The sequence below is a fragment of the Panthera pardus genome, unplaced genomic scaffold (genome assembly GCF_024362965.1).
Source record: "Panthera pardus isolate Hobbes unplaced genomic scaffold, ASM2436296v1 HiC_scaffold_8, whole genome shotgun sequence".
Lineage (NCBI taxonomy): Eukaryota > Metazoa > Chordata > Mammalia > Carnivora > Felidae > Panthera > Panthera pardus.
Window position 1 is genome coordinate 145,808,097 of NW_026527013.1, and position 10,880 is coordinate 145,818,976.

A 10,880-nucleotide genomic window follows, 5' to 3' on the forward strand; every position below is an offset into this window, starting at 1 on the left:
AGCTTTGGACCCACAATCCATGCTGGTGTCCAGGGTCTTTCTTGAGGATTATCTCTCTTCTTGAGGAATCTGGCCCCTGATAATGATCCACTTATCATCTTCCCATACCACAATTCCTAGCCCATGCGTTTATTTGCCTTAATAATCACTTCCAAAGGCTGAGGATTAGGAGAAATACTTCCAGAGAACATGGTTGGAGTTCAGATGAGTCTAGCAAGGGCTTACCCTGACAAGGGCTCAGGAAAATGAGAAGGGAAGACAGATAAGGAGACCAGCCTCTACCTGGTCGAATTAGGCTTGCTGAAGTGCGCGGCTGCACAATTTCTGTAAACCCCAGGGCCTCAACTAACGAGTCTGATTGTCCTGTGGGTGTTCTGTGGGGTGCTTTGTCTCAATGAGCTGATTAGAGCTCTAGGGAAAGTTAGGGGCTCAGTGAATGGGATTGCTGAAGGAAATGCCAAACGGATCTATGCTGGCCTGGAGAGAGGCCTTGAATACATTTTCAGGCTGAAAGGAAGATCCCCAGAAAGTAGCAGGAAGAAAATGGGATTGGTGAGCCCTACTTTAAGGGGGAAAAAAACCCGTGAAAATTTATATTTAAATGGAATGAATTAAATAGAATGAATCTATCCTTCCCCTCTGGTAGGATCGGTACCCGTTAACCCTAGCTGATGAGGAAAAGCCATACCAGAAGGATGCCAGCAAATAAATGCAGAGGAATTTTACAATAAGGAAAACAATATTTTGGAAACTCTAATGAAAATATGGATGCATGTAAGGTGCTTCAATTGGTGTTAAAAAAAAAAAACTGGTGAGGGGCGCCTGGGTGGCTCAGTCGGTTAGGCGGCCGACTTCGGCTCAGGTCATGATCTCGCGGTCCGTGAGTTCGAGCCCCGCGTCGGGCTCTGCGCTGACAGCTCAGAGCCTGGAGCCTGTTTCAGATTCTGTGTCTCCCTCTCTCTGACCCTCCCCCGTTCATGCTCTGTCTCTCTCTGCCTCAAAAATAAATAAACATTAAAAAAAAATTAAAAAGAGAAAAAAGAAACTGGTGAACGGTTATTTGGGGAGCTGAGACATGTGTAGTGCAGAAGCAATATATCACGGAGAGCTTTCCAGTGGCAAGGTGAAAAAAAAAAAAAAGTTGCAGTGAAAGAGTCTGGCTGTCATCACCCTCCTATCCTGGGATCGATCTTAGTGTTACTAATAGACAGTCAACCAGATATTATGTGTCCTCTGACATGACTCAATATGGAGTATACGATATAACCTATGATATGCTCTAGCCAAATATCATTAACGTGGATATATAGTTTAGATATAACTTTTATTTGATATGAAACACAGGAGATGGAAAAAAAAACCCGAACAATGCCATGAGGAAGCCGTCAGACAAATCCAGAGAAGGAGGGTATTCTGCAAGACCACTGACCTGGCCTCTTCAACAGCCAGTGCCATGGAAAAGGGACTGTGCCTTGTTCAAAGAAACTTAAGGGACATCGTAACAAGATGTAATGTATGGTCTCGGACTGGATACTGATTTGGGCAAACCAGCTGTAAAAGTACATTTTTTGCAACAAGTGGGGAAATTTTTATTTATTTATTTATTTATTTATTTATTTATTTCTCTCTCTATCTATCTATTTACTTGTTTAATTTATTTGAATTCAAGTTAGTAAACCTAACAAATGGGGAAATTTTAATATGGATTGAGTATTACATGAAATGAAACTTTTAGAAACAGCAAGGTGACTGAAAAGAAGGTTTCCGAGAATAGTAATAATAGTAATAATAATAGTAATAATCATTTTGGCTTAAATATTACACACTACACACAAGCACAGAGAAAGATCCAAAAAGATATTAATGTGGGTATTGAAGTTTAAGACTTTTTTTCCTGAGATACTGTTTTATTGCGATATAATTCACCTACCATAAAATTCGTCCGCTTAGAGTATATAGTTCAGAGGATTTTACTGTTTTTACAGGGTTGTGCCACTATCATCGATGTGTAATTCCAAAACATCTTTATCATCCCCCAAAGAAGCCCCATACCCATTAGTAATCACCCCCCCCCACCCTGCTTTCCCCACCTCGGGCAAGCAACAATCCACTTTCTGTCTCTAGGGATTTGCCCATTATGAATATTACATATACACGGAATCATACAATATGTGGCCTTTTTGTGCTTGGCTTCATTCCCTTAGCATAATGTTTTCAAAGTCCATCCATACCGTAGCGGGGGTTAGTACTTCATTCCTTTTTAGGGCAATTTTGACATTTTTTTCTATTTTTATTTCCGTTACGTGGATATACCACATTTTATGTATCTATTCATCGGTGGATGGATATTTGGATTGCGTTAACATTTTGGCTATTATGAATAATGCTGCTACGAACACGTATACAAATTTTCATGGGAGCGTACGTTTTCAATTCTCTTGGATATATACCTAGGAGTAGAATTGTTGGTCACACAGCTTACATTGGGAGGAAATGCCAAACTGTTTCTCAAGGGGCTGCACCATTTTACATTCCCAGAAGCACTGTATGAAGGTTCCAGTGTCTCCACATCCCGGCCAACACCAGTGTCCATCTTTTCTATCAGAGCCACCATAATGGGCTTGGAGCGGCATCTCGTGCTTTTGCTGCTCAGTGCCCTGATAGCTAACGACGAGCAGCTTTCCGTGTGCTTATCTGCAATTTCTATATCTTTGTAGAAGTGTCTATTTAAGTTCTTAGCCGATTTGAAAATTAGGTTATTTGTGTATTGTTGAGCCGTAAGAGTTCTTTTATACATTCTGGATACTAGACTCCTATCATTTGATTTCCAAGTGTGTTCTCACAGTCTTTGGGTTGTCTTTTCACTTTCTTTTTTTTTTAACAAATTTTTAATGTTTATTTATTTTTGAGAGAGAGACAGACAGAGAGACAGAGCACAAGCAGGGGTGGGACAGAGAGAGAGGGAGACACAGAATCCGAAGCAGGCTCCCGGCTCTGAGCTGTCAGCCTGGAGCCCAACAGGGGGCTTGAACTCACTGACTGTCAGACCATGACTTGAGCCGAAGTTAGTCGCTTAACCGCCCAGGCACCCCTGTGTTTTCACTTTCTTGATGGTGGCTTTGAAGCACAAAAGTTTTTAATTTAATTTTAATTTTAATTTTATTTTTTCTTTTGTTGGTTATGCCTTTGGTGTCATATCTTAAAAACCATGCCTATAGGGGCGCCTGGGTGGCTCGGTCGGTTGGGCGTCCGACTTCGGCTCAGGTCGTGACCTCGCGGTCCGTGAGTTCGAGCCCCGCATCGGGCTCTGGGCTGACAACTCAGAGCCTGGAACCTGTTTCGGATTCTGTGTCTCCCTCTCTCTCTGACCCTCCTCTGCTCATACTCTATCTCTCTCTGTCTCAAAAATAAATAAATGTTAAAAAAAAAAAAAACATGCCTATAAAAATTCACGAGATTTACTCCTCTATTTTCTCCTAGGAGTCTTATAGTTTTTACACTTGGTCTCTAATCTATTTTGAATTAGTTTTTGTATGTAGTATGAAGTAGGTGTCCAGCTTCATTCTTTTACATGTGGGTATCCAGTTTCCCCAGAAACATTTGTTAAAAGGATGGTTTTTTTTCCCCCATTGAATTGTCTTGGCACCCTTGTCAAAAATCAATTGACCATAAATGTAGGAGTTTTTTTCTTTTTTTTTTTGTTAATGTTTATTTATTTTTTAGAGAGAGGGAGAGAGACAGAGCACGAGCAGGCAGAGAGAGGGAGACACAGAATCTGAAGCAGGCTCCAGGCTCGGAGCTGTCAGCACAGAGCCCGATGCAGGGCTTGAACATCATGAACTGTGAGATCATGACCTGAGCCAAAGTTGGATGCCTAACTGACTGAGCCACCCAGGTGCCACTGTATGAGTTTATTTCTGAACTCTCAATTCGATTTTATTCACCTGTATGTCTGTCTTTATGGCAGAACCACACAGTCTTGAATACTGTGGCTTTTTTGGTAAGTTTGGGGAGTTTTGAAATTGAGAAGTGTGAGTCGTCCAATTTTGTTCTCTTTCAAGATTGTTTGGATCTTCTGGGTCCCTTGCATTTCCATTTGAACTTGAAGATCATCCTTAAGAGACTCTTAAAAACTGAGAACAAACTGAGGGTTGATGGGGGTGGGAGGAAGGGGGGTGGGTGATGGGTATTGAGGAGGGCACCTTTTGGGATGAGCACTGGGTGTTGTATAGAAACCAACTTAACAAATTTCATATTTAAAAAAAATGAACTTTAAGATCATCTTGTCAATTTGTACAAGAAAAGACATTTGGGATTTTGAGAGGGATTGCACTGAATCTGTAGATCAATTTGGAGGGTATCATTGTCTTAATTAACACTAATAAATCTTCTAACCCATGAACACAGGATACCTTTCCTTTTATTTGGGTCTTCTTTAATTTGTCTCAACAATATTTTTTGTGGCTTTCACTGTAGAAGTCTTGCTTTTTTATTAAATTCATTCCTGAATATTTTTGATACTATTATAAATGGAATGATTTCCTTAGTTTTATTTTTTGCCAGTGTATAGAAATACACCTGAATTTTTAATCTTGTATCCTATAATCTTCCTGGACTCATTTATTAGTGCTAATTGTGTGTGTGTGTGTGTGTGTGTGTGTGTGTGTGTGTGTATTCTTTAGGATTTACTATACACAAGATCATATCGTCTACAAAGAGAGATAGTTTTAAACATTTTCTCCTTTCTAACCTGGATGTCTTTTCTTTTTCATGCTTAATTGCCCTGGCTGGAACCTTCAGTACAATATTGAATAGAAGTCTCAAGAGCAGACACCCTTGTCTTGTTCCTGATCTTAGGGGAAAAAAAAACATTCAGTCTTTCACTATTAAGTGTAATGTCAGTTGTGGGTTTCTTGTAGATGGCCTTTATCAGGTTGAGGAAGTTCCCTTCCATTTTATTCTTTGTTGAGTGTTTTTATCATGAAGGGGTGTTGAAGTTTGTCAAATGCTTGTTTCCGTGTCTATTGAAATGATCAGATGATATTGTGCTTTATTAGTATAGTATGTTGCATTGATTTTCAAATGTTGAACCAACCTTACATTCTGTCATAGTGTATGATCCTTCTTCTATGTTGCTAGACTCCGCTGTCTGATATTTTTGTATCTAAACTCATAACGGATATTGGTCTTTAATTTTCTTTCCTTGTCTTGTTTTGGTGTCAGAGTAGTTATGGCTTCCTAGAATGAGTTGTGAAGTGTGCCTTCCTCTTCTATTTTTTGCAACAGTTTGTGAAGGATTAGTGTTGATTCTTCTCTAACCATTTATAGGATTCACTGGCGAAGCCATCTGGGTCTGGGCTTTTCCTTGTGGGAAGTTGTTGGTCACCATTTCAATTTCTTTACTTGTTACAGGTCTTTTCAAAATTTCTGTTTCTTCTTGAGTCAGTATTGATAGTTTATGAATTCTTAGGAATTCATGCATTTCATCTCGATTATCTAATTTGTTGGCATACAGCTGTTCATAGAATTTCCCTATAATTATTATTATTTCTGTAAGGTCACTAGTATTGTCCTCTCTTTCATTCTTGATTTTAGTAACTTGAATCTTCTGTCTTTATTCCCTTGGTCAGTCTAGCCAACATTTTTTCTATTCTCTATTTCATTTATTTCAGCTGTAATTTTTATTATTTCTGTCTTTCTGTTTGCTTCAACTTTAGATTGCTCTTCTTTGCTACTTTCTTAACATGGGAGGTTCGATTATTGACATGAAAACTTCTTTTTAAATATAGCTATTTACAGCTATATATTTCCATATGAACACTGCTTTCGCTGCATCCCATAAAGTTTAGTATGTTGTATTTTCCTTTCCATTCATTTCAAAGTATTTTATAGTTTCCTTTGTGACATTTTCTTTTACCTGGTGGTTATTTATGAGTGTGTTGTTTAATTTCCAAGTATTTGTGAATTCCTCAGATGTCCTTCTGTTAGTGGTTTCTAATTGCAGTCCATTTTGGTCGGAGAACATACTTGGTATTGTTTCAATCCTTTTAAATTTATTAAGACTTGATTTATGGTCTAACATATGGTCTATCCTGGAGAATGTTCCAGGTGCATTTGAGAAGGGTGTATATTCTGATGTTGTCCGGTAGAGTGTTCCGTAGATGTCTATTACATCTTGCTGGTTTATAGTGTTTAAGTCTTCTATTTCCTTGCTAATCTGTCCAGTTGTTTTAGCCATGATTGAAAGTGGGTTTTGGAAGTTTCCAACTTTTGTTGAATTGTTGATGGTATCCCACAGGTCTCGAAGATTCTTTTCATTTTTCTTTGTTCTTTTTTCTTTCTGGTCTTCAGACTGGATAAGCTAACAACTATTTTCAAGTTTGCAAATTCTTTGGAATGCCTGCTCAACTCTATTTTAGAGCCCCGTTAGTGTTTTCATTTCCATTTGTCTTCTTCAGTTACAGAATTTTTATTTGATTCCTTTCTTAAAAATATATCTACCTCTTTATTGATATTTTCTATCTGATGAGACATTGTTCTCATACTTACTTAGTTTTTAAAATTGTTTCCTTTCATTCTTTGAAAATAGTTATGATAGCTGTCTTAAATCTTTATCCTTCCAGTACAGTATCTGGGCTTCCTCGGGGACTTCCTATTGATTGCTTTTCCTGCCTGTGTATTCATCTATGTTCTTATTTATTTTACTGTCTCATAAGTTTTTAGTAAAAACTGGGCACTTCATTTATCTTTATTTTTTTTGAAAACTGGGCATTTCAAATAATATCATATTATCTGGTAATCTGGAATTCAGATTGGCAGTCGGAATATGATCCATAAATCAGATTCTCTCCCCTCCTCAGGGTTTCTTATTGCTAGTGCTGTTTGTTATTACTTGTTTAGTGACTTTTCTGAACAAGTTCTGCAAAATCTGTATTCTTTGTTATATATGACCATTGAAATCTCTGATCTGGTAGTGGTCAGCTAATAATAAAATAGAGATTTCCTTGGAACCAATAAGTCTTCCAGTCTTTGCAGAAGAGCTCAGTGTTTATGTTGGGGCATGCCTTCAACACTCAGTTACTAACAGGCAGCTGAAAATTCTTACTTTGCCTTCACTTTCTGCTTGCACCGAGCCGCAGATCAGTAAAAGTGAGCTTTTAAGGTCATTGTTGATCCTGTGCACAGTCCCGGCCATGAGCACAACCCCACCTATGTATGTGGCCATCTAGATTCCCAGGAGTATACAGATCTTTTTACATCCCCTATGCACATTTTATTCCCATATTTTCCTTTTTCAGCTTTTTAGTTAGTCTATTATTTGTCCCAACCATTATCCAATAACTCAGGCGGCTGTGAAGTTAAACAGTTACCTCTTATTGTTTTAAGCAAATGTCGCGGGGAGAAGGGTTTTTGCACTGGATGAAACTTGAGTTAGTAAATAAAGCCAGCTTGCAAGTTGGGGTCTCAGGGAACCACCAAGATAGGTCAAATAATGACAATTCTTTATAAATGAGGCTTTAAAGAAGCTCCAATTCCATTCTGTCTCTCTGGTGGCTGCCAGACTGCTGGTTTTCACTGTTATTGTGGGCTATTGGTTTTCAAGGCTACTATGAAGCCAGAAAGAGGTGCATTGGAATAGGGCAAGTTAAATGATCACAAACCCATAGTTCTACTGAGTTTCAGCTGTTTTTCTTGAATAAATGCTCTTTGGATTGCTATGAGGCTTTGTTTAACTTCCAGAGTTCTGAAAAATTGATTCTAACGATTTTTGCTAGTGTTTTCATTGTTTTTGTGGAGGAGAAGATTTTGAGCTTCTCAGGCCACTATTGTTGCTAATGTCACTCAGCAGCGATATTCTCTTGATGATGGGCATGTAGTGTCTTATTTTGCAGTTTTGGTTTGTCTAGGTTTTCTAATTTTCCACAATACACATGTGATGTGTTTGTGATAATAAGTGGTCATTTATATAAAGAAAAAAAAGATAAAATCTAAAACAAAATCCTTGAAACTTTACTTGCCATTTCAGTAAATTTGGCTATTCAGACCAGGGCCCATAAGTTTAAAACATTATATTCTTTTAATTTTCCCTTATTAGTTGTTTTTTTTTTTTCAGTTACCATTGTCAGTTTACCTCTAGTGACTAGAAATAAAGACTTTAACATTACAAGTGTGTCTGTTTTTTGTTTGTGTTTTTTTTTGTTTTTGTTTTTGTGGGGGCAGCAAAGAAAATGATATGGTTGGTGACTCTGACTTTCCCAGTTAGTTTTGAGAGAGAGAGAACTCCTTGGGGTGGGGGGATCGTTGTTAAGAGTGACCATATGTCCTGATTTTCCTAGAACAAAACCAGTTTATACCTGTTGTTACAGTATAATTATTAATAGCACCTGCTTTACATTCTCAAAAGTGTCTCAGTTTAAATGATAAATATTATGGTCAGCACTAGTTATCGACAGCAGCAGGAGGAGAGGAAGCCAGCAGATGACTCAGGGACTACCGCAAAAGCAGAAAACATGGGGAATGAACCGTTGAAAGGCTTGAGCATGGCTCCCCAACAAAGGCATAGAGGTTACCCCTTCAGTTTCTCCGATGTCTCTTAAATTGGGTGAGATCTTGGTTCAAGCTGATTCTTCCTGAGTTACTACAAAACAATCGCTAGATCCTTCTCCCACCTGCTTTGGCTAACAGGGGAATTCAGACCCACCTCCAGGCTCTTGCAGACATTTCCCATTTATCACTGGTAAGAGCAGCCACGTGATAGTCCCTCTCTGAGCTCCCTGAGCCAGAGTATGGTTTGGGATTTGTGGTGGTGAGTTACCTGGTGGAGGAAATACTGCTTTAATGGCCTTTGTGCTGTCAGTGGCTTGGTTGAAACTTCTTTGGACGTGCAGGGAAGGAGACTCACATTGGCTGCAGGGACCCAGGTAAGTGACCAGGTTTAGAAGCACAGAAGCTCAGTCCTCTCACAGATCAGTGAGACCAGGTTCCCAGGATTCAGGGTGGCTACTAAATGCAAAATCTGGCTGCGGTGGTTTCCTTTGGATGCCTCTGGTTTGTGGGCAGGCTGCATCTTTCACCATATTTTTAAGTTTGGGGAGGAGAGGAGCACCAGATAGGAATTCTCCTAGTCTGGATATCTGGATGTTGCTCACTGGCAAAATAAAATACAACAAATGCCAGAATCCAATTTCATTGCCATAGCAATGAAAACCCTTTCTACAAAAGAAATCTTTCAATAAGTTTGTAAGGAAGAAAGGGCGATGTCATTGCCTGAATGCCTGTTCTGACCCTCTCCTGTAATCATGCAGGCATGGGTCTGGGACGTTGAGAATGCAAAGTTTGTTCAAGAAAGAGCTGGTGATGAGATGTGAGGCAAATTAGCAGGTGGGGTCAAACTACTCATGTAATATTAACTCATATTGAACAAGAATCAGCCGGAGGGAGAATGTTTAGAAGGTATTCTTAGAGTACCTACAAAATTGCCTCATTTATGGTTTTTTCACTCTTTTATTCAGTTCATATATTGAATTACATCAATCGATTTTCAAGTGTTAAGCCAATCTTTCGTTCTTGGAATAAACTCCCTTGGTTATAATATATTATCATTTTTATGTCTTGCTGCATTCAATTCATTAATATTTTGTCTGTTTATGCATCTATGTTCATGAGGGATATTGGTCTGGAGTTTCATTTTCTTGTAATGTGTTTGGTTTCAGTATTGAGGTATGGCTTGTCTCATAAAATGAGTTGAAAAGCGTCCCCTCCTATATTTTCTTAAAGCATTTGTGTCACATTGGTATGATGTCTTCCTTAAATATTTAATAAAAAACGAATGAAGTCATCTGGGCCTGGAGTTTTCCTTGTGGGAAGATTTTTGCACTCAAATGTATTGAGTTATAATTTACATGCAATAAATCACTAATTTGAAGTATACAACGGGTGAATTTTGACAGATGTGTATATCCATGTAACTGTACGTGCAATCAGTTCTGTCTCTCTTTAAGTTCCCCTGTGCCCGGGTCTAGGCAACACACCTTCCCTTTGTCCTAGGCTACCACTGATCTGCTCTCCGTCACTATATACTAGGTTTGCGCTTTCTAGAACTTCATTTAAATGGAATCATATGGCATGGTTGTTCTCATTGTTCATCATATTTTTTTGAGATTTATCCGTGTTGCTTCGGGTATTGGTACTTAGTTTTTTTGATTGCTGACTATGGTTATAACACAGTTTGTGTATCCATTTACCTGTTAATTGACATTTGGGTTGTTTTTAGATTTTAGCTACGATGCATGAAGCTGCTGTGAATATTCATGTACAAGTTTTTGCGTAGACCTCTGTTTTAATTACTCTTTGGTAAATTGGAGTAGAATTGCTGAATGGTATGGTTAGTGTAGGTTTGAAAGGAATTACCAAACTGTTTTCTAAAGTGTTTTGAGCCATTTGATGTTCCCCCCAACAATATATGAGAGTTTCAGTCTCTCCATATCTTCTCCAACACTTTTAAAAATTGTAATCATTCTAGTGGATATCCAGTAGTAAATTATTGTAGTTTTAGTTTGCATTTCCCTTATGACTAATTAAATATCTTTTCATGTGTGGATTGACTAATTATAGATTTTATTTTGTGAAGGTCTGTTCAAATACTTTGCCCATTTTTAAATTGGATAGTTTTCTTATTAATGAGTTGTAAGATATGTTTTTTATATTTATTATATATTACTATTTATTATATTATTTTATATTATTATACCATAATGTAATTATATCATATATATATTATATATCATATATATATATTATATATCATATATATATATTCTGGATACAAGTCCTTTGTCTGAAAAATGTATGCTGAATACTTGCTTTTTTTAAAAAAAATT